General features: G+C 37.1%; 1 protein-coding gene across 5 annotated transcripts in view; it reads right to left on the bottom strand.

The window, feature by feature from the left end:
* Positions 1–27,138, bottom strand: part of Kcnip4 (Kv channel interacting protein 4) — a 1,107,708-nt gene that overhangs the window by 27,855 nt on the left and 1,052,715 nt on the right. The window lies entirely within an intron of this gene.

The following is a 27,138-nucleotide window of genomic DNA, read 5'->3' as shown; positions in this document are numbered from 1 at the left end:
CAAAGACAATAAAAGCACACTGTAAACTTGTGCTTGTTCCAGATCTCACAGAAAAAAAAAAAAAAACAGTATTCAAGGTGCCAATGTCTTTATATATTGAGCATCAAATCTGGTCTGACATATTTTAAAAAGCACAATGAAAAAGAACATTCACTTTTATTATCAATGAAGTCTGAAGAAACTGCATTGCATTGTTTTTCATATTTCCAGGGTATTACATGATGTTTGTCATGTTGTTTGCTGACTCTTACTTCTATATTCTGTTGTGATTTTCTGGACTCACACAATCTTCAGGGCAATAAGAACATAGTGTGCTCCATTTGGGTTGAAGGTGGCTGTTATGGCTTGTATCTAGATGTCCCTCCAAAGCCTCATGTGGTCATAGGTGGGCCTTCTCATAGGTGGCTGGATCTAGGATGTGTGAATATGGTTTAAGGGTGTGTTGTATCTGGATTAGTCCTTTAATTGGATTAGCATAGTTCTGAGTGGATTTCCTAACAGGGAAGCTTCACTGGGTGGAGTTGGCACCAATCATTAGGCTTGTAGACTGCATGGAGTGTAAAGGAACAGAAAGAACACAGACTCACTGTCTTATGCCTTCCCTTCCATGGACTGTTTCTCTTCTGTATGTCCCTCTGCAGTGCCACTGTGCCTTGGAGCCACTTACCATGGACTGAAACATCTACAAACTGTGGGCCAAAATAAACCTTTCCTCCTTTAATTTATAGGTGTTCAATATTTTATCCCAGCAATGAGACAAGTAACTAAGACCATCTCTCAGGAAACTTTAACCAGGAATAGTTAGAAATACCAAGTTCTTCTTAACAGGTAAGCAATGACATGCCTTTATAACAAGTAACCTTGGATGAGATAGGACCTGAAGAATTTTCAGCTTTTGGAAGGGAGAATCTGCAAAGGAATAAATCTGACCTGAGCTTAATGAATTTCTACCTTTGTCCCATTGGAGGAGCTGTAGAATAATTTACACTAGCCAGATGAACACAGCTTTCTCAATAATGTTATTTTATTAATTTGATCTTTCTTTATTTTGATGAGCCCATTACTCACCTGTGATGTGCACCACATAATGAATTTTCTGTTTTTTCCCCTATATTCATTTTGAAAGGTGGGACCTTTGATGTATAAACAACTTTAATCCATATTTTCAATGTGCATTTGGATTTATAGAGCTCATCAATATATTTTTTTCCCATTTGATTGTTAAAATAAACCTGTGATTTAGGTGACCAAAATATCTCATTCACATAAGAAGAACTAGAAGTGCTGAGTGTGAAAGCACTTGGTTACTCAGCAAGACAAGAAGGGGACTAGAGTGGAAAGATGATTTGGGACTTTCTAGTACACTACAGGATTGTGTAGTAAATGACCCTTGTGGAAAAAATGATCATTCCTATAATGTTTGATACACCATGTCAACTTGAAAACTGAGAAGTTTAGAAGCCTAACTGAGTGTTTGGCAGGGGCCAGGGTCCTCACTTTGTAAACATCCCGAGCTTGTGCAAGAGGAGGGCATGGAAATGGTGTGGGTGGAGAGCCGGAGTACAATATATAGGAGAGAAAGAGGCTTGCTTCCCCCACCCCCGTTTACTCTTGCTGCTTTTGCTGTCTTATGGTGCCTTGAACTGTTGCCCCTGTGTCATGCCACCCTGCCTTGGCGTCAGCTGATCACTGACTGAAACCTCCACAAACTGTGAGCTAAGCAACCCTTTCCGTCCTTAATTTTGGGTGTCAGGTATTTTGTCTACACAGTGAGAGAAAAGTAACCAAGGCAACTCCAAAGACCTAAGAGGACTGTAGCAAAGAAAATTCAACTGAACACAAGTGCGCCAAAAAGGAAGCAAGCAAGCAAACTGTGAGGGTTAAATTAATGTGCTAACTTGCTGGGCCTTAGGTTAAAAGTATTTAGTCACACATTTTTCTGGATATTTCTGGGAAGACCTTTACACATGAGGTTCCTGTTTAAATTGGTGAACTTTGAGTAAAGCAAATTCCGTCTAAAATGTTTGTGGAACTAATGTAGTCAGCTGAAACTTGCAACAGAGTGAAGGCTGAATTCCTTGTACAAGAAGGAATTCTCCATCATGCTACCTTCAGACTTTATCTCTGACATGGGCTTAGGTCTCCTTAACCTGCCGATTGCTTTGAACTTTAACTGCAGTCACTCTTGACTGTCCAAGCTGCTGGTATCCTCCATCAGATTTTATACAGGCCAAACTGCCACAATGTGTAAAGCAGTTCCTCAAATCTCTCTCTCATAAATATATATTTTTTCTCTAGAGAATCCTGACCAATATATACATGAATTAACAAACAACAGTTACAACTTTCAAAGGGAAATAAAGTAATATGTATTCAGCTAATTGTGTAAAAGTTTTGATTTAATGACTATTGGTAGCAACAGACTGATTATAACAGCAAATAAACACGTTGTAGTTGGAGCCTCTTATAAATGGAAATTGTGATTTATTGGTTATATTAAACATTGAGCCATCTGCTTGGGATAGTAAAGAAAGAGAAAGTGTGTGGCTCTGTGCCATCAGGTGGTAAATTTGTGCAAAGTCAGACCTGGAAACTGCCTCAAGTTAAATTAGTGACAATGACATATGGGGGTGGGAAGTAAAAGGACATCCACATTTAAGAAATTTGTCAGTTACTTTTGGTCTGGAGACATGTTTGTAGGTAAGTCTTATCATGTGAAATGATATTTAGAAATTGACTATCGCATATGTGTTTGTTTTGCCTTATCACAAGTTTATATCAGGAGAAATCACTTTTCTGCCAAATAAACACTAGTCAAGTCTCAGGGTGGTAAACCTTACCAGGTAAATTTGTCTTTAACCCTCTCACATTCATTACATTCACTTTTACTTATAGCAAATACACAGTGTATGACACTTATTTTAGGAAAATGAAACCCAGAGGGGCAAATATTAAGTTCTGTAGTTCTATGTCTGGCATTTGTGGCATATTTTGAGATGTGAGGTCTTGCGGCATATGGTGAGATTTGAGGTCTTGGGTTATCCTGCTCCTGTATCTTTGCCATTTGTAGCCTGTGGCCTCTTCCTGGAGCTGGCTCTACTCCCTGCCTGTGATTCTCATCAAAAGACATTGCGTGTTACTGGCATCTTGTTGTGCTTTGGGGTTTTGCAAGGAGAACAGTACAATGCAGGACACATATTTTATAAGATTATGATAGTCACCCAAAGAATCATATAAAAAGAGAGTACATGAAATCTGTCCACACACTAAAGACCAAAGAATCCAGCTGAAGGCCTGGATCCCATGGTAATGTCCTGCATGAGTTCAGCTGAAGACCTAGAGCCCATAAAAATGCCCCCCCCCATGAGTACAACTGGAAGCCAAGAGCCCACCACAATGTCTCATGCAAGCCTGTTTCATGGATCTGAGTTGGGAAGGCCCAAAGGTTAGTGGTAAAAGCTAGAAAGTCTATGCCAGCAGGACAAAGATCTGTGTTAGCAGGCTGAGGGATCTGAACTGGAGCCAGGAAGTGAGGCTCAAAGCAAGAGCCAGACCTCCCACAAAAAGTACCACAGCCAATCTCAACAACTGTGAGGTCCTGAGTTCCTCCAATGATGAGGAAAGCAGAGTTCCCATCAGGAAAGCCAGCACAACAGGCTTCTCCAGGAGACTGAGCAGTGCACCATCTTCCCCTCTGGAGCCAGGAAGGGGTGCTTAAAGTGAGGACCAGAGCTTCTCCAAAGTGAACTGTAGCCATTCTCAGTGACCATGAGGTCCTGAGCTCTTCCTCTGATGAGAACAGCCAAGTTCATTAGGAAAGCCAGCATGACAAAGTCCTCCAGCTGAATAGCCCAAGAGAATCGGCAGCTCCTTAACAGCTTCCCAACAGCTTCTACCACCTCCCAACAGCCTCTCTTCTTCTTCTCCAGTGCTGCCTCTTATAGTGATGGCAACAATCCTCAGGTGAGCCTCCCACACCCAGCACGACGCTGGTTCAGTTCAGCTGGGTGCTACAAGATGACCACCAGTTGTCAATCCACCACACATCTCTAACATCCTGGGGGGTCTCTTCTGAACCTTCAGCTTCACTCCTACAGTTTTATATAATCACCCCTCATAGACATATTGCCTAAATTCCTAGCCTTCCTTTGAAATCTGAGTGGAAGCCTCCCCTGACCCCACAACTCTTGCATTCTGCATACCTTGAACAACAATCATCATGCAGACAGCGCCAAAGTCTGCTGCCAGTTTCAGCAGTAAAGAGCCCACCCTTGGGTAATTTCATTGTACACAGCAGTCTCTGAGTACATAGATGGCTGTGTACAATGAAATGAATCATTGGGAACCAATTTCTAGATGACCTTTATGGAACAGGAAGCCAAAGGCTTTTTTCTCAAATGAAAGGTGTGTATTTTTGTACCCTTCAGCCTGCAAATGGGTAGGATCTTCCCAATTTCTAAGCCATGCTCAGGGCCCCCTTCTTACTGTTCTGCTTCAAAGTATTTGGCATCTTTTTATGGTACTAATCTCTTAAGCAAATGAGTCTCTTTTGCCTCAACACTATGCATGTTTTTTTCAGGTCAAAAATCAAGTTTTTGAGTCTTTCTGCTAGACTTTTTTCTCTCAATTTTCACTATAAATCTTGCTAAAAGTAGCCAACAATACCCACACCACAGTCTGAATTTTGGGCTGCCTTGAAGCTTTCTCTGCCAGATCAATTAGTCTACCATTCTTAAATTCAGCCTCTTACAAAGTCTTAGGACATGAGGAAAATATAGGCATCTTTTTTCCTAGAGTGTATTATGCGTAGACTCTAGACCTATTTCTGGTAGTGTCCTCATTCTTAATTGAAGCTTCATGAGCCTCAGGTCTTCCTGTCATCATTCTAGTCTTTTGCAATTGTAACCGAATCAGAGGTCAACCTCTATTTCTAATGTTCTAGGACCTTTCTAACCCTCATCTCCAAATCTTTCCAAACTCCTACAAGCCAGTCCCAAAGGTCTCTGAACTATCTGGTCAGATATATTCATAGAAATGACCCCACTTTCCTGTCACCAGTCTTCTGTATTGGTCAGATTTCCCATTATTGAGGCAAAATACTCAACACTCACAAGTTAGAGGAGATGTTTAATTTGGCTCAAGATTTTGGAGATTTCATGTCATGGCTGACTGGCTCTAGAGCTGTAACATAATGATGGAAGGTGTGTGGTGGAGCAAAATTGTTCATTTCATGGTAGCTGGGAAGCAGAGAAGGGGAACAACACCAGAAAAGAAACAGAAGGCAGATGTAAACCCTAAGTCACGGCTCCTCTACCCACTCAGACACACCTAGAAGTGTGTGTAATAATGCTCTAGGTAGTTCCTAAGACAAACAAGTTGACAATTAAGTATTATGGTCACAGTGGGGGCTCTATATAAAATGATGAATTTATAGCTCACTGTACTGTCAGGAGGTAGGGGCCATTTGGAGGAGCTGTTTCACTGGGGCATGCCTTTCAGCATACGTCTCTTGTTCTGATTTTTCCCTTCCATCTCTGCTTCTAGTTTCCATAAGGTAAGCATATTTCTCCTGCCAGGTTCCTCAGCTGTGATGTTTCTGCGCTGCTGCCAGAAAAATTAGAATTATACCTCCGAGACTATGAGCCAAAATAAACTTCTCTTCCTTTAGTGACGGGTATTTCGTCTCAGCAGTAGAGGTTGATAAATATTCAGACCATAGTAAATGTTTAATTGCCACATTGTTTCTCTGGTATGAGAAACCAAAAGTGTAAATGAGGACCAAAATGTATGGTGGATATCTGGAAATAGGAAGAAATTGTTCAAATGAAAAAGGGAACATGGGAGGAGGGAGGAGAAAAGGAAGGAAGGGACAAGAAAAACAAGAGAATAGAAAGAAAAAAATAAAAACAAAGCTATTGTAAATAAGGTGAGGAAGGAGACTAAAGGGAGGGGAAGGGAGGGGAATGGAAAAAAAGGAAGAAGCAAGATATATCATGTGCAGGTACAAGTTCCCTATGATGAATGTTATCCTTATGAATATCTAAGGTCTACCAATATGAATAATTTCCATTTGCAAAGCTGAAGAACAAAAATAAGTCAAAATATGATGAAACACCAACCCAGACAATGATGATCTTTTATTTATTTTACAGTATTTATTGAATCTAGTACATTTTTTAAAAGTTTAGGTGGGAAAATAAAACTATGTCTCAGGTGATTTCTATAAGATAATGATTATGTTTCTTAAATTTTTTCCCTTATTCTCTTGTGGAGTTGCTGCCCCACAAAATGGTCTCCCCAGTTCTGCATTAAGAATGAAACTGGTCAGGTTTTATATATAGCAAAGTTTGCAAGGTAAACCTCTAGATTATAGTGTCTAATGTAACTCTAATAATACAGAAGACAGGGAAGCATTGCAATTAATGGAGTCAGAGTGATATGAATTTGCTTTAAACAAACTTTACACTCTACAAGTGCAAAAGTGGGATTGTATTTAACTGGATTGTATAGCTTTAGTGTTCAGAATGGCCTTGGGTTTGTGGACTACTCATTGACCTGGAGACCAATAACCTCAATAACTATTTGTGGAAAGAATAAGAAAATACATGGCCTGGCAAAAACTGTGCATCAACTTATTGAATCTCTGTTCATCTTCCTTATCTCTAAATAATATCTCCCTTTTAGGGTAGAAGAAAACATTAGAGATGATACACAAAAGAAGCAATGAGCTGTTTAATTTACACTTGGTAAACTTATTGTGTTAATGTAATTTAGCGGATTGTCATCATAAAAACCTTGTCTGAAACAAAAACAACCAAATAGTTTTATCCCTTGGAGAGACCTGTACAAATACCTTGAGGTCTACTGGCAATGTTAAGAATAAGGATTAGACTCCTGAGGGAAGTGCATTATTATTGTTTGCCCATGGAAGTTAGTGCATGTCAAATCCCCATGTGGTTCTGGTTAGCATCTCCTCTAGGTGGGAGATGTCTTCATGCATGGGGGTGGAGGCAGCGTAACCTGGTCCAGCCTTTCTGGGAAGCTGTGTGACTGTGTGTGTGAAAAGGTTTCAGTGGTTTAAAACCTTTGGTCTTATGATTCTCCTTCTGGGATTAGTTGTAAGGAAAGACGCAAACTCAAAGAATACTCCAAAAAAGAATTGTGGTACAGATAACTCACAGGACTAAAACTAAAGTATTTGTAAAGTGAATAATTCTTTGATATCCTTCTGTGATGCTTGTAATATCATTTTAAAGCATGTAGGTGTCATATCAACTTTCACACCCACCCCTGGTACTTAGGAAGATGTACATACATGGGAGTTGCTGTGAGTTACTTAAGTCCTGGTTTTCTACCACCAGAAACGTCACAATAATAATATTTTGTCCAAATATTATTCCTCTTGTTATTCTACCTGACAAAGAGTAGATTGTGACCTCTCAGTCAGCTTTCTTATTGGTGGGCACAGTAAATACACTTAAAAGAGGAAAGGTTTAATTTTGCTTATGGTTTGGAGGCATTTAGTCCATAGCCATCTGCTACAAGGTAATAATGTCACGGTCGCTAGGGAGTAAAACAGGGAAAGGGCACCAAGAGGAATGGGTGAGAGACCATACAGTATCCAAAGCCAGGAACATGCTTTACTAATCTGCTAAGCATTTCTTAATCCAGTGCAGTTGGAATATAATGATTTACAGACAGATTGTCAGCACAACTACACAAAGACAACACGAACTGGACAGCAGTCCCTCAGGTCCGAGCAATAAAAGGGGAAGACACATATCAGCATCCAACTATGACCTCTAACAACTTATTGCTTAAGAAGGCAAATTACAAAGTGCCACCATACCTGCTACCTATTATTGCCAAAGCAATAGTTTTTCACTTCTTATTTGAATAGTGATGTGTATCTTCCTTTATTTACAAATATATTAAAGGCAGGAGCTACTCATACTTGTACAAATAACATACTTATGCTTCCTACCACTTTAAAATTGACATGATATCACCCTGATGATACTGAACAAAATAACTGAATTAAAGATTCTTCTTAAGAGAAAAACTATAAGTGTTTCAATCAGAAAGAATGGTACATTCATGAACACACACATATGTGCTTGTATAAGGTTATATTTTCTGTAGCTTGGCAACAACCCATACCCTCCCGGTCTAATTTTCTTGACTTACCAAAATGGGTAGATTCTGGCCTCCTGCAAACTTCATTATGTCTACAGTCTCCAGAGTTCTAATGTGATGCTATATGCTTTCCCCATTGCAGAATCCATTTTTATTGATCGATTTTCTGTTGCTTATAATAAAAACTCCTAACATAAGTTATGATCCTCATGGTTTTAAGACATCTTTCTACAGGATGTGAAAATGAGAATGGTTCACTTTATGTTTGCTGACAAATTTAGGTGAAAATTCTAGATGAGCAAATATAATCTACAGATTATCATGGTAGATGTGTATATGCATTTGATTGATTTTTGTCTAGGTCAGTGTATTAGACATAGTGAAAAAAATACCTGGCCCCTCCTACTTAAAAAGGGAGAAGTTTATTGGCTAACGTTTTCAGAGGGTTAAGTCCACACATGGTTGTTTCCAGGGATTTTTAGATCTATATCAAATATCCAGATTATTGAAAATCTATTATAAAAGATATTCAAATTATCTTTGAGAGAGTATAGGGATTGGGTCATTGTGAGTAAAACTAACTTTTATTTTATTTATTTAGTTTTTTCAGACAGGGTCTCACTGTACAGTTCAGGCAGCCCCTGAACTCACTATGTAGCCCAGGTTGGCCTCTAACTTGTGGCAATTGTCCTGCCTCAGCCTCTCCAATGCTGGGATTACAGGCACGTGCCACCACGCCTGACAAAACTAACTTTTGGTGGTCACCCGTGGTTTGCTGGGCACTGATCCAGGCAGAATAGAAGATAATGTGTTCTCTTAGTGAGGACATGTTATCCTCATATGGTCTGTGTGGTTTAAGGAACTTTGCCAAGGTAAAAGAGATTTTAAGCAATAGGTTTGGGATCTGAACAAGTTGGACAGAAATGTAAAGCCTTTACATCTTCCTAAGCTTCCTCCATGAAAGGCAAGTGCAACTGTGGAAATGAAAAATAAACTAACAGGGAATTTTTATCCCGATGTCTTTCGACCCTATGAATCCACTAAAACAAAAATCAGTAGTCATTTATTTAACAAATATTCATATACCAAGCACTTGGCAGGGTACTGGGGTATAGACAATTTTGTATGAGCTCATAGTCTATGGGGGAGAAGGTCTTGTTCAAACGGTCACACAAATCAATCTCAAGTTGAAAGCTATTAGGATAGCAGCATGAAAAATCAAACTTCTTTTCATAAATTAATTCATATGTCCCAGAGGAGAAGACAGTGAACAGCATCTCAAATTCCCTGGTCAGATAGATGTGCTTATGAAGAAGGTACAGGACAGGACAGACCCAGCTCCACACATATTTTGTTATACATTCTTTTACTTCTCTTTTCATGTTACCAACTGCAAGCTGCAATTTCCAAGAGCAGCACTGTGTCTTTGAAACTTGGCTGCATGCCAGAACAATGTTGATCCTGCTTAATTAAGTTCTGTCTGTTAAAAAAAAAATACATGAGAAATTTCCACCTTCCGTCTCCTTTACCTGGTGGTTCTTCCAAGTTTCTTTTCTAAAGGAGACAATTAGCAGAGGGTCATGAAACTTCCTGGGAAGAAGATTTTGCAGTTGTACCCAGGACTGCAACGCTCCCAGGTGGGGCTATAATATTTCCTTCTCCTGTCCGCTGTGGCCAGGGTGCCTTAGTAGATGAGCATGGTTCAGTAAGCGGCCCCAGAACACTATAAAAGGGCTCTGTGGAGGTAGTTCAGGGCACCGGATGAGCGGACCTGGAACATTCTGTGGTTCATTATCATACTAAGGCACAAGGGGGCAGCAGTGTCCTCTCTGTTAGCCAGAAACGCGATTTCAGATTCTTATTCTTTAGTAGTTGTTCTTTAAACTTGGTGTCTGTCCAGGTGAATTTCTTTCAGGAAAGCTATTTCCTTTTTATGAAAGGTGACAGTGAGCCTCTTCCCAACATTAGATACAAAGAAAATTTAACTGTATGAGGGAAAGGAGCCCAGAGAGTATTATATCCTCCATTCGGGATATTACACTCCAAGTACGGCAGTCTAAAATTCACAATTGCTTTTTTTAATAATAGGACCACTTTGGCTTTAATGACTAAAAACTTTGTAGGCCTAAGGAAACAAGTTAGCTAGCAATATGAAACCTCTAATTTCCAAAGTCCGAGGGTGCCAATATTATAAAGTTGTTCTTTAATGCTATGGGCTATGAAGTCAGGTTGTATATGTCTGCTTCACTGTATGAAAGGAAAATACCTTAAACCTTTAAGTGAGTAAATCTATCTGCAGGTTATTTATTATCAGGTTTAAATAAAAATAAATCAGGTAGAAAATTAGCAAATACCTGACATATACAAACATCCCACTGGGCACTGACTATAATGAAATTGTTTCTTCCATACCAGCACTCATTATAAACCTAGTAGATCTTGTCCTTTTTCATATAATATGGGATATTATATTTACGTTTATTATATACCATCTGTTTGTCTTTCATCAGATAGGTTTTTAAGCCACAAAGCAATCTTATTTTCTAATTGCTCAAGTGGTAGCTTTTGAAGTTTGACAGTACCTGAGATAAAATGTACTCATGTCACTTACTGGCAGGGGGATTTCAGGTAAGCTACTTCATGTCTGTGAGCGTGGGATTCACCGTTATTTGTTTATTTATCATGTGTTTTTGAAAGCATAGTCTATGTCAGAGAATGTAGTAAGAAGTAGGGATACAGACTTAAGGAGGTAGGTGAGGGCCCACATGTGCGTTTTAATGCATCTCCGAGAAGGCACAGATCTTCGTTCAGTCACAGAGGTGGTAAGTGCTATAGACGAAGTGCTGGAGACCTAATGTCATCCAGCAAAAGCTCTAGGGAAGACTGAGGAAGTGACATGGGCCAGAAAAACTGAAGAAAGTGCTGAGACAAAGAACGCGCCTCCATGAAAAGCTGTAATGCGGTGCTGCTACAATGGTAAACATGCCCGCAGCACGATGCCAAGGCTTGTCAGTTCAATGCCTGCTATGGTAGGTGGGCTAAGGGTAAAGCTACATTTAAGAGATTATATACTTAGTCGCCAGTGTTTGTAGGCTCTGCATCTGCAGCCTCAACTCAATGTAGATAGAAATTTTTCTAAAAAATAAAATCCAGAAAGTTTCAAAGTGCAATCTTGACTTTGTTACACACTAACCAAATACTGTGCTGTGGACACAAAGTGATCATGCCGTACACCCTGCTGCAGCCTCCTGCCATTTCACAAACCCGTGGTCTCTCTCCAGTGTCTCATTCCTGTACCGGGAAAATAGTTCCCGGATGACGGCCTCTGTGCTGAAAATTACAGAACTTAGTTTGTCCCCCTTTTCATTTGCTAAAAAATATAGCCGAACAACAACATGACATTGTATTAGGTACTGAGCTGTCTAGAGGTGATTTAAAGTATATGTGAAGATATCAGCTATGTTACATGTGAATACTGTGACATTTTCTATAAGAGATTCGATTATCCTTGAATTTCACTATATTTATGAAGTCCTGGAGCCAATCCCAGGAAGATACCTGGGGACAGCTACCTATTTTTATTATCTTTAGAGAGAATTCAATAATAATTCAAGTAAGTTGCCCAGTGACAGTCCCTATCATATTGTAACCAATAACCCTTTTTTTTTTCTATTTATCCCACTAAAACTAGATTTCTGATGGTTACAGTGTTGTTCAATACATAATTATTTAGCATCTAGTCTGCACTGGCCTCTGCTGTAAATTGAACAAACAGAAGAGCAAACACAGCCATGGTCTTGCCTCTGTGGAGTCTCGTCTCTAATAGGTTACTACATTCTTTGTGTATGCAAATTTATTTCAGATGAGCAAGAACTTCAACAGAGCTGGAAATTAAAGTCTCTTTCTCCCACATCCCAAAGTTAAAACAAAACAAACATACACAAGTGAACAGAAAAGCAAGGATACAGAATAGATGCACATGGCCATAGCTCTCAAAGTAAGTAACTCAGCATTATGAATTTGTATGTCTTCATCCTCCATGGCTTGTGCTAATGATTAATAATAATGATGACCATTTTTACAATGCTTGCCTGTACCATACACAGTAAAATTGTTTGGGGTTGGTCTCTTTCCTACCGAAAGTGCTAGCAGGGGCTCCCTGATAATTATCTTAGGAGCTAATCATCCTTCTTGAGGGCTCCAAGGCTGGAAAACTCTAGAAATAGCTGGCTGTATAAATGTGTTTACCCTGGAAGTTGAAGTACTCTAACTCTTATTCCTCCCTTTTCTTGCCAGTTTTAATATATTAAATATCATATGTATTTATTTAACATGTTAAAAATGTGACTTCTCACATGTTTCCAGAAATTTCAGGCATGTAATAGAACCATGAGGGCTAGAGGTGTAACTCAGTGGCAGAGAGCTTGCCTAGCATACATAAGACCCTGGATTTGACCCCAGAATTGAAAACAATAAAAAACGAACCAGAAAAATCCCCCAGATCTCTACCACTTTCATTTTCCATTTACATCTGCACATTTTTCATTTTGAGAGTGCATGGATATTCGAAACATTTATTTGCAAATATGGTACAGACATTATTTCAATCAGCAAGAGAGCCTCCTCAAAACTCATGTTAGATGAGTCTGTGATAACGACTTTCCCTATCTCCAGTGAGTCATAAAGTGAAAGGCATTATATTCTTTCCACATAATGAAGGAAAAACAATGCATGTTTTATTCCAATATCTCATAGATATTTTCACTTTTGAATTCAACAGTTAACTTTAATGCTTCCCAGAAAGAGATTGTTTAGATTTAAATCATGGTAGGTTTACTTCTGTCTCTTGTTATCACTGTGGGAAGATGAGGTCTGGGGGTAATTTAGGCCTTATATAACCTCACAAAATAATGCAAACATCCTTTGCTTTTCTATATCCCAACACATCTGGTGAGATGAGTAGCAGCTCCTCTGGTTGTTACAATGATCAGCTGAAAAGTGTACAATTTTTTAAAAAGTTAAAATGACTGTATTTTATCTATTCTTAATTACACTTTAATTTCCACAGCTAAAGTCCTCTTTTAAAGAACCATTATCTTAATTGCATAATTACAAATGATTTCCTTCAGGTGACCACATATGTCTTCCTTTTCTTTTCTCATGTTAAGCTCCTGGGATAGGCACTGTGCATTTTATGACTTGTTTGCGTCAGCTGAATAAATGCAGGTCATCAGTTCAGAAGCAATAATGAATGAAATGCCACTGTAGATCATCAATTAATAAATAAGAGTCGTATATTACTTGTATTACTAGTTCTCCCCTTTGTGATCCTTGCAGTGACAGCAAATGCAGGCATCATTACCTAATTTCAAAATGGAATCAAAGCAAAGACCTTCGTTAATGGAATATGGAATACTATGGACTGAATATTTGTGTTCCCCAGAACTCATGTGTTGAAACCTAATCTCAGCATAATGTGAAGGTATGTGAGGGGTCTTTGAGAAGTGGGTGGGTCTCCTTAGGGGAGATCACTTCAGTAAAGTCTTCGTGTCCTTGTAAAGAGGCCTCAATCAGGGACTTCTCTTCTGCCATGTGAAGGCATAGTGAGAATATGGCCTTCTATGAACAAAAGAGAGCGCCCTTATCACCAACAGTGACTATGCTGACACTCTCATCTTGGGTCTCCCCAGTCTCCAGAACTGTAAGAAATTCATTTCTGCTGTTTCTAAGCTACTCAGTCTAGGACAGTGTGAGAAAGGGGGTTGTGGGCTCCAGATAGAGTGGAAGAGTGAATTAGTTCAGTTTAGGGCACTTTAAAGTTTGAAGTATGTGAGTACACTCCTGTGAAGGTAGAGAGCCAACAATCAGAAATGAATCTGGAATTTATGTAGGAGGTCTCAGTTTATAGCTTTGGGTTTGTGTTCCTTTAGCACATAGGTCAAGAAAACCCCAAAAGAAAATTGTAAAAAATTAAAAAGATAAGGGAATTGAATGCACAGCACTGAGGAAACGCAACACTAAATCATGTGAATGGGACTAGCAGGCCAGGAAGATGTCCAGGAGGATTCAGAAAGGGGAAAGGAGAAGCAGCCAACTGTGATACCAAAGGGGTCAAAGAAGAGGAGCCATGCATGGAACTAGAGCTCCACTCGCACACGCAGCAGAGACTTCAGTCTGATCGGGAGAACTGTGAGGAAGAAGAGTGAGAAGCACAGACTCTGGAACCAGACCCAGCGGGTTTGCTTCTAGGCCATACTACTCACACTTGATGAGTGACTGTGGGAAAGTTCCTGCTCTTCTCTGTGGCTCCACTGCATCATCTATACAAACACTAATGATAACACCCTCCCCCAGAAAGTTAGTACAATGATCACATTGACCAATATTGTAAAACCTTACATGAATACGTCGTTCACAGGAAGTGCTACATGTACTTCATGAATGTCGTGAAGCAATTTATATTTGTCATGGCTGGAAAGTATTCTGCAGATATGTAAATAAAACGCACTTTTGATGCCACACACACCAATGTGTACAAGAAGAGCTGGGGAAACCTTAATAAGATCAGTGGATGGCATCAGTGTCAGTACCCTGATTGTGATTTTGCTCTAAAGCTTTACAAGATGTTACCTTTGGGGGGAAACAGGTACATGGGAGGTGTGTCCACTTTTTGTACAAGAGTAGGTAACTATACAGTTAATTACAAATAAAAAAAAGAGTTTAATTAAAAATCCACATTTTGGCAACAGTGCCAAAAAAAGACAACAAAAGGAGATGCAAGTGAAGAGAGTTTCAAAGATATGGTAGTAAAGAGTTGGAAGTGAGAAGTTATAGACTGAACATAGGTCACACTTATAAGAACTATAGAACAAGAGTTTAAGATGCAGTCTTCCAAAAGTTGTAGAAGGCTATCTCTAAATAAACATTCATATTTAAAGTTCGCTGCTGGTGCTGGTGGTTAGACCAAGTACATATTAGGGATTCTGTAAAGGTTAAAAAGATGTAACTGAGCTTTATGGGACATAGGCAGTAATAGAGAAAGAGGAGGAGGAAAAAAAGAAAGAAGAAAGTATTACATATATAGGATTATTATGGTTGATACATTGTGTCAACTTGGGGAGTCTAGAGGTTTGGCTAAGTGACTCAGCAGGAAGCCAGGACGCTTACTTTGTATACATCCTGAGCGTGTGGAAGAGGAGGGCATGGAGCTTATGTGAGAGCTACACACCCCTTAGGTGGGGGTAGCCTGTTTACAAAGTAAGGCAGGGAAAGAAGCTGCTTGCCGCCATTCCTCCGGTTTGCTCTGGCTGTTTGCTGTTCGGCTGCCATTCCCCCCTTTGCTCTTGGTGCTTTGCTATCTTCTGCCTCGGAGCCAGCCAAATATGGACTGAAACCTCCACAAACTGTAAGCTAAATAAACCTTTCCTTCCTTCATTTTGGGTGTTGGGTATTTTGTCTCAGCAATGAGAGAAAAGTAACCAAGACAAGGATATACCAGAGAAGGTAAGATGAAGGAAATGAAGGAAACTGATAGTTCTTGTTTTTATCCTGGAAGTACTCTAGTGAAGAAATAGCAATCAAATGCCAACCATATTCTGAGCTTTGTTCTGACAGTTGAGTGAGTAGTTGTGATTGAATGATAGGTAAAATGCACTTGTCAAGTTACAGAATGAGGTGGTTCTGTAGATATTTTTGTTGGATTTAGGAGAGTGATTGGCATCTAACTGTACTTAAGGGTAGGTGGAAGGGGCATGTAATCTTGGAAGAGTAGCAGGAATTTCAACACCAGTGTCCTAAAACAGTATAAGCCTATCTCTTTTAAATAACTTCATTATTTTTTGTTTTAGGCAGTTTAAAAATTTCCATACAGTGTGACATACAAATAACTGACCATCCCAGAGCATTAGTTTACTTGGTCGGAAAGGTTCATTATGGTCAACTGCCTCATTCTGAATGTGGGGAATGCATAGGAAGGGGTGTTAAATGATTTTCTCTAAGCATAAATACACAGAGAAGGAGAGAACTCACTGTCACTCTTAGCTGAGAGTTTATTTGACTGATCTCCTCTGGGAAATACAAAGATCAATGATGAAGTAGATTATCAGGTTGAAGTACTCTTCCTACTTCCTCAGAGAACCATGTCAGCATGGAAAGCAATATTCTTTATGCTGCGGTTAGTAGACTACCCAGGCAGCCAAATTCAGGATAATTTGTTCTGTAAGATTGCCTGCCACTTTCAACCTAGAAGCACTTTCAATATTAAAGAAAAAATCCTACTTCTCTTTCATTTTTTTTCCTTCTTTCCCTCATTTTTCTTTCCCCCTTCTTTCTTTATTCATTATAGAGTTATTTATCTACACAAAATTGCTCAATGTGAAATTACATACGTTGGACACAAGGAATATAAGAATGTGTAAGGCACATTCCTTGTTCTTAATTAGTTCCTAGCCTGATGGAGAGGAAAGATACATGAATGTATCACTATGAAACAGTGTGATGAGTATATTATGGTCTATCATGGAAAGAGTGTTGACTCTTTATTGGAGAAGAGAAAGAAGACCCAGGAGACTGGGGAAGATTATAGGAAAGAAAATAACAGCAGATCTATTTGGAATTTGCCAATTTTGAAATGAGAGGGCATTTCTTGATGAGAAACTATCCCCTGCAAAGGCCATAGTGTTTTCTGTAGGTCCACACCTACTCCTACTGCAAATTCTGGGGATACTTATCAATTTGGAATAGATACAGCTTGGCAGGAGGAAATAGAATTTGACTATGAGTCTGCCATCCTTTTATTACCTGGAAGGCAAGAGGAACAAAGTCTCTTGCATAATAAAGAGAGGATTAGGGTGAAGAAGAGGTCAAAAAAGTAAGGCAAGGAGAGTGGGCACAGGAAGTCATAGTCCCTCAGGCTGGAGAGGACCTTAGCACCAACTCTTCCATGTGTAGGTCCACGCTGCCTCTTCTGTGGATTAATGGCAGCACAAATCTTCTGCTACCCTTCTTTGCTTCCATTCCTTCCTCTCTCCCTTCATTTTCCTTTCCCTCCCTCCTTCCTTTCCTTATTCTACTATACGATTCTTCACCCACTGCTGACAATCTTGGGAATGGATTTACGATCCACTTGTTTCTCAAACACATATACCAAAAAAATTTAGAAGTTGGTATCAATGTTCGCAAATGAGGAGGAGCCCTGTTCAAAAGCAATTATCTAGGATTCTAGGATGAGGCGTGCTCATATATTTGGCAATTAACTCAGATCATTGTAAGTTTATTAGATAACAAGTATTCTCAAGATACACTGGTTATAAATTAACTTCAGACAGTTTCAGCACACAACTGGGATAACATATTTTATGTTTACTTATTGTGACTTTCAGAAAAGTTTGATTAAAAAATGCCAAGACATTGGCACTGAGGCATTTTTTTCAAAGAAAATCACAATAAAGGTACAATGTAATTAGCAACTTTTAACTTTTTCATTATAATCTACATCTTTTCATATTTCCATAATGAGCATTCATTAGTTTTGCAGTTAGAAACAGATAAAAACTGTATTATAAGATCAGGGATATCATTATCACCATCAACAAGCTTACCCTGGCAGGTTTCCATCCTGTTCAGTTATGAACACACAAAAATATGAGAAGATTGATTCTCATTCATCTACAATGTATACTGTAGCTTTGTAATGATATCTGCTCACTGACCATTTCTTGAAGTGATTTTTTTCCAGAGTCTTGGATATGATGGGAAGATTACCAGAAGAGGTACCATTTGTTAGAAAGGAAATTATTAGACTACAAATTAGTGGATCTAGATCAATTATTCACCTTTCTTAAATCTGTTACATGGTTGTCTTAGTTACTTTTCTCTCATTACAAAGACAAAATACCCAACACCCAAAATTAAGGAAGGAAGTGTTTATTCAGCTCACTGTTTGCGGAGGTTTCAACCCATACTCGACTGGCTCCAAGGCAGAGTGGCACATGGCAGAGGGTAACAGCTCATGGTAGTGGAAGACAGCAAAGGCAGCAAGAGCGAAAGGGGTTGGGGGGGAAGCAAGCCGCTTTTCCTCCCTTACATTGTAAGCAGTCTACCCCACCCAGGGGGGTAACACTCACATGATCTCCATGCCCTCCCCTCCCGTAGGATCAGGGTGAATACAAAAAACATCCTGGAGTAGGAAGGGCATGTCCTTTTCACCCCAGGTTGTAGAACTGCTGAGTCACTTAGCCAAGCCTCTAGACTCCTCAAGTTGACACAATGTATCAACCATAACAGTGGCCTTGAACAATTTCCTTACTATCATAGCATCTTTTTCATCAACATGGGCTAAATAAACTACTCTCCATCTTCAAGACAGGGTGACTAAAATGAAGTATATATTTATTTTATGCTGTAGGATGCTACATTTATGCAAGTTGATTTCCAGGGCAATTTTTCACAGTTATAAACACTGTTTATAGAGTCAATGTAAGGGGTCTTGTTGCAGAGACATACTTATTGTGCAGACGACAAGAGGGCCCTTTTGAAACGTTGATATATAGGAAGGTAGTTTACATACTTATAACTGAAAATGGTCAAACTATAACATTTATCCTTCTTTGCATCTTTCATCTTAGAAAGGCAATTTTCACGTTTCATGGTAAAAGTGAGATTTAGACCTATAAATTCCCTTTCCCGTGCCACAAGTCCCAACCAATCTGGTACCAGCAGTTTATTTTTTAGATACTTTGTACAGATGAAAATAGATTATTTCAGCACTTTGGAGTTGCTTTCTGAGAATGCTGTATAAGAACATTAAATGCTTTATTTTATTTCTGATTTTTAAAAGAATTTGTCTTTTCTGCCTGCAATTTAATTTTCTTTTTAGAGCTTTTCTCCTGCTCTCCTCAAATTCATATAATTTTATAGCACTATTAAAGAAGTGCTTAGTGAAAAATCTCTTTGAAATGAAACTAGATAATTATGTATCTATGTGTGCAGATATTTTCTAATGTGCATTAACATTTAATGTATGACTAATGGGTAATGATTAATTTGCCACCAAAATTTAAATTCCTATTAAATAAAAACCATTGTTCCCAATTTTTACACATACTTTATTGATTATTGAACATTTAGGTCATTAGTAGTTTGATAAATGTTAGAATAATCACCTTTATGTTTATAATGTTCAAGGTGTTAAAAATTCATTTCCATTTTTTAACATAATTTGTTTTAATGGATTTTTCTCAGGATATTTTATTCTTTTAAAAGCAACTGCACTTTTTAATGAGATAATTGATTAAGTACCAAATTACATTTTCTTACTTAAGTTTTAAGTATCTGGTGATAGCATAAAATAGGCTATTCTGTAAAATTATAGATTTTCCCTTTACTCAAAGGGATTTTACTGTATACTTCCTTCAAAAGTATTTTATTATTTCTTTGAACATAGCTTACTTGTTATTACAATAGTTCATTGATTTGTATGTATAGCTCATCAGAGTGTAAACTTTGTAGGCAAAGAAACTTTCTATTACATATCATGTGTACTACTATTTTCCTTCATTTATCATAGGGTATAAAAATTACACACTAGTAAATATGTTGAATTAATTAATGGAGAAACTATGAGCTACAAAGACCAAGAAACAGAGGTACGTGCAAAGACATGAAGAGATAATTCATACAATCATAAAAATGTTGTATTAAAAATAAACTGAAAATATCAAAAAAATGTTCAGGGCGTATCATGATTACTGTTTATTTTGCTTGATGGGAGATACTTTGGATTCCAATTGGCAGGTACTTTTACTGAACAGAGCAGGACGTTGTCTAGCCTAATATTGCCATGCGTTGTGGGAGGTGAAGAGAGAATACACAGGGTCCAGGTCCTCTGAATGAGATTCTGCTTACTCTGGCACAATAGAGGTCATAGGAATTCAGCATCTCATAGAGAACTTTGAAGGAGAACACAGACTCTAAAAGAATGTAGTTACTAAGAGTCTGTGTTCACAAAGAAGTTTATATGAGGGCAAAACCAAAAAAAAGACTACTACTCTTCTGGCGAGAGTAATGAGATTCTGATTTTTTAAAAAAGAATAGTTGAATGTAACTATCAATAAGAGAAGAGAGGGGAAGGAGAGAGAAAAGAGACCAAAGATTATTCTGTAAACACTTAATAGATTTAGTGTAAACAAAATGGAAGAAATATATTCTCTCAGTCACATGAAATGAGCTTCTTGGGGCTTAAATGAAGACTTCTGTAATGAAGAAGAAGGAATGGTTGATATGAGAATTTCATGATCATTGCACAATATATATTGCTTCTATCCAGGTTTCAGTTAAGGAATAAGCCATGCCTAAAGGCCCTTTTAATAGTGTGCAGTCAGATATTCTCAAAGAATCCATGCATTTTCATACTAAATTCGCAAGTTCAAAAATATTCCACAAGTGTACTATGGTTTTCTGTATACCAGTTTGACAACCTGTGTATTGAAGCTCCAAAGGTATTTTCCAGACTAAAAATATAAGAGGAAAGGAGCTTACCTTCCTTTACTTCCAATCTCTTCAATCAATTTAACAAGGTTTATTTCTTTATGGTAAAAACTTTTTCACTAAAACACCACTATACTATCTTAAGAACAACATTCACTGGTAAATATTCCAAGTATTTGGTTAAGTTGACAACATTTCTATAATCTGAAAACTTTCTAGGAGTTCCACAATTCATATTAAAATTTTGTCTAAGACATCAAGTATAAGAGAAACGATTAAAATGAACATCTACACATACTCAAAAACGTAGGACATTTCGGGTAAAGAGCAAACAATAAAATTTTCTAAAGGTAATGGAAGAAATCATTTCATGACTTAAGCATAAGTTTGCAGAAATATAACCAAACATTTCTCTCCTTCCTGAGACCATTTCCTTGAGTAAATCACTTTCACATCTATGGTAAGGTTGGCCATGTGTCTTCTTCGAAGCAATCACAAAAGTGCTGCAGTCAGAGGTTTGAAAACCATAGTGTATTAGGGCTTGTCATCCTTCAATGCTCTTCTACTGTCATGTGACGCATAGGCTAGTTTTCTTGCCTGATAGCTTGCCAATCATGAAACATGCATAACACATCATTCTATGTCACCTAGGCTCCAGCTGACATAAATACATGAGTGAGCAATGTAAATATCAGATGAGCCATCGAAAGGCAGATCCATTCAGCTGAGTCATTCATAAAAATCATGAGCTGAATAAACAAATCATTGTTGTACTTAGTCACTGAATTTGGGGAGTTTTAAAATAAGGAAATAGCTAACTTTTGTATAAATTTATAACTAGAATTAGAGTGATGCTATAACAAAATTTAAAATAAATGGCATTTGCTTTTGAACTAGGTAGCAAATTGAAGCTGTACAGACAGCAAACATATGACAAAATTTGAGAAATTTTTCAATAGAGTTTTAATACAGGTTGAAAAAGCAATAATAATACCAGAATGATGAATAAAGTGTCCATCAGTCTTATAGATCTGGACAAACTCGTCCATAGGCAAAATATTGAAGTGTCATTTGGATTATTTTAGTTGTCTGAGACAGAAAGAGAGAGAGAGAGGGAGATCAACTAACAAATGATGGTTTATTTGACAATCAGAATTTGGAACCAACAGGAAAAGAGAAGAACTCGCTGAGTTGGAAAATAAATCTGTTGCTCATATCCATTTCTGTTAGTAAAATATTCTTAAAATGAAGTGAATTCTGTGTACAGATGAAAACACATGTCATGTACACAGGGATAGCTAGAAAGATAACAGGAGACTTCTCATGATAAACAATGCAAGTTAGAAGATAATGGATGAAAATATTAGAAATATTGGAAAAAAGTGACATTTGAATCCTTTATTAAGTGAAAATGTTTGTAATAAATCAAGGTAAAATAAATCCATTTTTATATGTCAAAAACTGAAAGATATACTTGTAAAAGAAGTATTGAAGAAAGTCATACAAGCATGAGAAAAATGGTACCAGTAGAAGTCCATACAAAGAATGAAGACCACTCAGAATGGGAAATACATGGGTACATAAAAGTCCTCTCATTATTTAAATATCTTTAAAAGTTAACTGGTTATTTAAAAAAATAATGTTTAGAGTTCATATCATATATAAAAATAAAATGTGTGAAGACAACAGCATAGAAGCCAGTTCAGAGAAGAATGAAGTCTACTGCTGTAAGGTTTTCTTAACTGTATGTTAGGAAATAGAATAGACAGGCAATATCAGGTTAAAGATATTTGGTATAAACTCCCAATCAAGCACCATGTAAAACTCTCCGGTAATGGTTAATTTTATCTGTCAACTTAACTACTACATAGACCAAGACAGCTGACTGGACTTGTTAAAGCTGTCTCTGTGAACATATATATTTATTGAACAGGATGACTATTTAGGTTAGCAGAAGTTTAGTAAAGACTGTTGCATCCCATAATGTGAGATGGCCTCACCCAATCTCTGAAGGTTTAAGGAAAAGGGTAACTCCTGCCAAGAGGAAATTCTAACAGCAAACTACCTTTGGATTTAAACTTTACTTATTCACTAAGCCTCCAGCCTGCTGGCCTACTCTGCATGTGATGAACTTACTAAACTCCATAATTGTTTCTCCCTCTATGGATATATATATTCACACATACACCATTGATTTTGTTTGCATGGAATAAAAATTTCATAAAATTTAATATTAAAATTATTAAGCTAGTACAAAGACCCAGAAAGAAAAAGAAGAAAAAAAGAGAAAATGGAAGAAAACAATAGTTGATATATTTATATCCATCCGTAATAATAATTATCTCATATGCCAATTGCAGATGCCACAAATAAATAGCAAATATTAGCAGGATTATTTAAAAAAGCAAGATTCACCTATATGCTACTAACCTACCTTAAATGTAGAAACACAAACATATTCAAAACAAAAGGGTGAGAAATTCGTACCATACAAGAACAGTAAAAAAAAATGCTCCAGTAGCTAATATTAGACAAAGTAGCTGGGGATTTAGCTCAGCGGGCTGGGGATTTAGCTCAGCGGCAAAGCGCCTGCCTGGCAAGCGCAAGGTCGTGAGTTCGGTTCCCGGTACCGGAGAAAAGCCAAAAAAAAAAAAACAAAACAAGACAAAGTAGGTCTCAAAGGAAATAACATTATCCCTAATGATAAAGGCAAAAATTAAATGAGCACACAATTTTAAATAGTTACAAAACTAAGTAAGAAAATTTCAAAGTATATAAAGGAAGATCTTATAAAAGTGTAAGAAAAATAGACACATCCAAATTATATTCAGGAAATTCTGCATCCCAATCTTAATCTTATCTGGAAATTTTATGTGGCACTTGACAGAACAGAACCCACCACACTGACCTAAATAACACAAAAGCTGGTGAAGGTGGAATATCTAAAACTCAAATGAGAATAAAAAATAGTAAAATTACTTAATAAAGTAATATCACAATATCTTAAATAGTTAAACATATATTAACAATGTGACACAAACTTATATATACATTTACCCAGGAGCAAAACCTAAGTATGTCCATAAGAAGTTCTCAAATACCCATTAAGAGGTGAATAGATAAAGAGATTGTGATATTAACACACACTGAAATAGCAGTCACCACAACAAGGAAATGAGCTAGTGAACATCAATGAGCTATAAACAATCCGTCCAAATGAAAAATCCACTTTCAAATTTTGTAAAATGTAAATTAGTCTATACTGACAGAATACAGATCAATGATTGCTGGAAATGCAATTGAGCCAGAGAAGAGTACCGAGAAAAGATCAAATACACATAGAATTTTTTAACAGTGATAAATATTTTATGGTCTTGTTCATTTCATGGGTGGCTACATTTTTACATCACAATTTTTAAGTGATACACTTGAAAGATGCGTGGCATATTGTGTACCAATGACATATCAGTAAATATAATAAAAATACATATTATGTAGCTCCAGTAATATAAACATAAACATCAGACATAGTAAACTATGTTTCTTTTAGAGGTCTACTTTGGATATTAAAGTATAAGTAATTCTGGGTACCCCCTAAAAAATGATAAGTAAAGTCAAAATGTTACCACCTTGAAAGTTGGGACACTGAATAATTGTAAGATGGACAGGAAGATTTTGTTTTCATTGAAAATAACATCTGGATACTGGTAGATCTATTCCTTTAGATACTTGTGGATCTATTCCTTTACCTTTGTGTGGATTACATAGGCATTTGTCTAACACTGTCTAAGTTGTATATGTACCTGTGTTGTGTCTGAATGTAAATTAGTGGGATGTGGTTTGGATCATTCAGAGCAGCCTTTTGGACAATGTATGTTAGTTTTTCCTGATCCAACAGTACACAACACTGGGCTGAACATTCTCCTGGCAGGGCATCTTACTTTTTAATTTTCTCAAATTTTTCTTGAAAATTCTTGAGGAATGGGTATTAATAATTCTATTATGAAAGAATTAAGGCTGAGTGTGGTTGATAGCGATCCTCAGAAAAAGGAAAAATTTGGTTGTAACTACTTGAAAATCCCCTTCTTACATGAAAATTTTGTGAAAGGAACTTTGGCCTCAATTTCCAGGTCAAAATGAACTAGGCTGAGTTTTAATTTAGCCAGTTGCTTGTGATGAGTTGTGGTAAAGAGCATGTAAATGAAGAAATATTTTCCTACAACTTATAACACATACATTCTGAGTAGAAAGAGAGACTGTCAGATTTCTTTTGTGATCAGCTATGTAATCATAAAAAAAAAAAAAAAAAAAGAGCCATACTTCTTTTGGGCAGAGATAATAGAAGCAAGATCTTAATTACATGACTCTGGGCAGATGACTTCATTATGTCTTATGAGAAACAAGGCATCAATAACTAATGTTTTGGGAGTGAAATCCAAGTGTCTCTAGAGCTGTTAAAATATATTTTCAGGGGCTGGGGATTTAGCTCAGTGGCAAAGCGCCTGCCTGGCAAGCGCAAGGTTGTGAGTTTGATTCCTGGTACCAGAAGAAAAACAAACAAACAAAAATAAAGAAAATATATTTTCAGCCCTTAGCATTAAATAGTGTAGCAATGCTTAAAATTTGTTTTCTTTAATCACAGACTATCTAGTTTCCACTGTGAAATTTTTGTTTATTCATTTCCTATTTTTATTCACAATCTTAGAGTCTCTGACTTACAACCTTTTTTCACCCAGCTATTCAAATGCTCATGGATAATTTCTTAAATCTGAAACCCTATACAGTTTCATCTTGATAGTATCAGCACATCAATTTCATAATTATCATCAAATTTATTATTACATCATTGTCTACCATTCTAAAAGAATCTGTTCTATAACTTTGAATTTCCTGAGGTAAATTAAAAACAAAACTGCTATAAAAGTTCATCAGGAAAGCACCTTTCATAGTGACTATCCATTTACTGCAAGTGCCAAATAAACATTAGCTCTTTTTCATGGCTGAGCTTCCACTGTTGAAGCTATTCTTTCTTCTTTTTTTATTTTTCAGACGATGATTCCCTGATGGACATAGATGTCATTATGATGAAAGAAAATTGTATCAGTGTTTGAATCAGTTTTTTTTAAATAAGTAATTAAATTTTAAAATTACATGTTTTTGTGTGTCAATATATGAGCATGTACGTGTGTGATTGATCCTTTGAATGCATTATTAAAACTATAATGTTAGTATAAGAACAGAACATCTATGTTAATCATTGAGTTGTGAGAATTAAGTGAGCAAATATGGATAGATAGATAGATAGAGAGCAAAAGAGTGGTTCAAATATGAGTCTAATATTTCCCCCTTTGATTTAAGCATTGCTTCTCTATAAATAAAATTTACCAGTTTACTATCAAGAACATATTTTCTTGTCCAAGTTAGTAAAAATCTAGTTCTAAAGTAAAATTATGAATTTGATGTTTACCCTGACTCCTAAAACTTCTGCATCTAGGAATGCTCCGTCACCTTTAACATCATCCAACTGAAAGGAGCTACAATTGTTTCTTAAACTTCATGTTTTGGTCACTATACTTCCCAGGGATTCTGGAGGACAAAGCGCAGTAGTATGTGCAATACCTTGGCTTGTTGGGCTGAATATCAAGGATAGAAGGTCACAAAGGGGGATGACCCGGTGTAATTCTTCCGTTTGCCAAATGATAACATCTTTTAAAGCTTATCTATAGTTAGCTATAAAAAGATACAAATAAATCATTTTATTATTTTGTGTTACTCCTTCTGTGAACTAAAATAATCATTTCTTGGTTGAAGACTTTGAGTTGTAAACAAGACAGAAATAAATCCCTTAAAAGATTAGCACCCTAAAGAAAAATAGTTTCAAGTGAATATAAAGTACATAAAACAGGTGCAGTGAATCCTGATAGATGGTAATAGCCCAGATTTCATCATCAGGTAGCTATCAGAATACTGAAATTTTGATAAGTAGCTATTAATATAACATCTGTGCTCAAAGAACCTAGTGCCTTGTGAAAATGAAAATGTCTCAAATAAAAACAGTTTTGTATTTTCCATTTCTCTTAAGTCAGGAGATGACCTCTGTTTCTCTAATCTGGGAGATATGAATATGGGCCCTCTGACCCCAGCTGGCTCTGTGCTGTGTAATATTATTTCCTTTTGCCAACCTTTACAATGAACATAAAAATTCAATTTCTGCGCTACAGACTGGAAAGGGTTCAAGTGTTACTTAGTTTTTCTAAAAGAATATTTTCCATTTCTGTCTACATTTGTATTCTACTCATTTAATAGAAGGAGGAAATAGCATTTTTCTATCTGTTCAAGTGGCTATTTCAAAAGTACATAGATACAAGGTCAGAAAATATATTTCAAAAACCACACAGAGAAAGCAAAATGATTTATTGGTTTTGAACCCTAGGATTTTCCAGCAGAATAGTCAAGCATGCTTGGGAATATCAAATTGTGACTTCAGCAAAGACACTCTGTAGTATACCCTGGAGT

This window comes from Chinchilla lanigera, unplaced genomic scaffold (assembly GCF_000276665.1).
Source record: "Chinchilla lanigera isolate Chin_1 unplaced genomic scaffold, ChiLan1.0 scaffold00079, whole genome shotgun sequence".
Lineage (NCBI taxonomy): Eukaryota > Metazoa > Chordata > Mammalia > Rodentia > Chinchillidae > Chinchilla > Chinchilla lanigera.
Note: the sequence above shows the minus strand (reverse complement) of the source record. Positions and strands in the feature narration are given on the sequence as shown.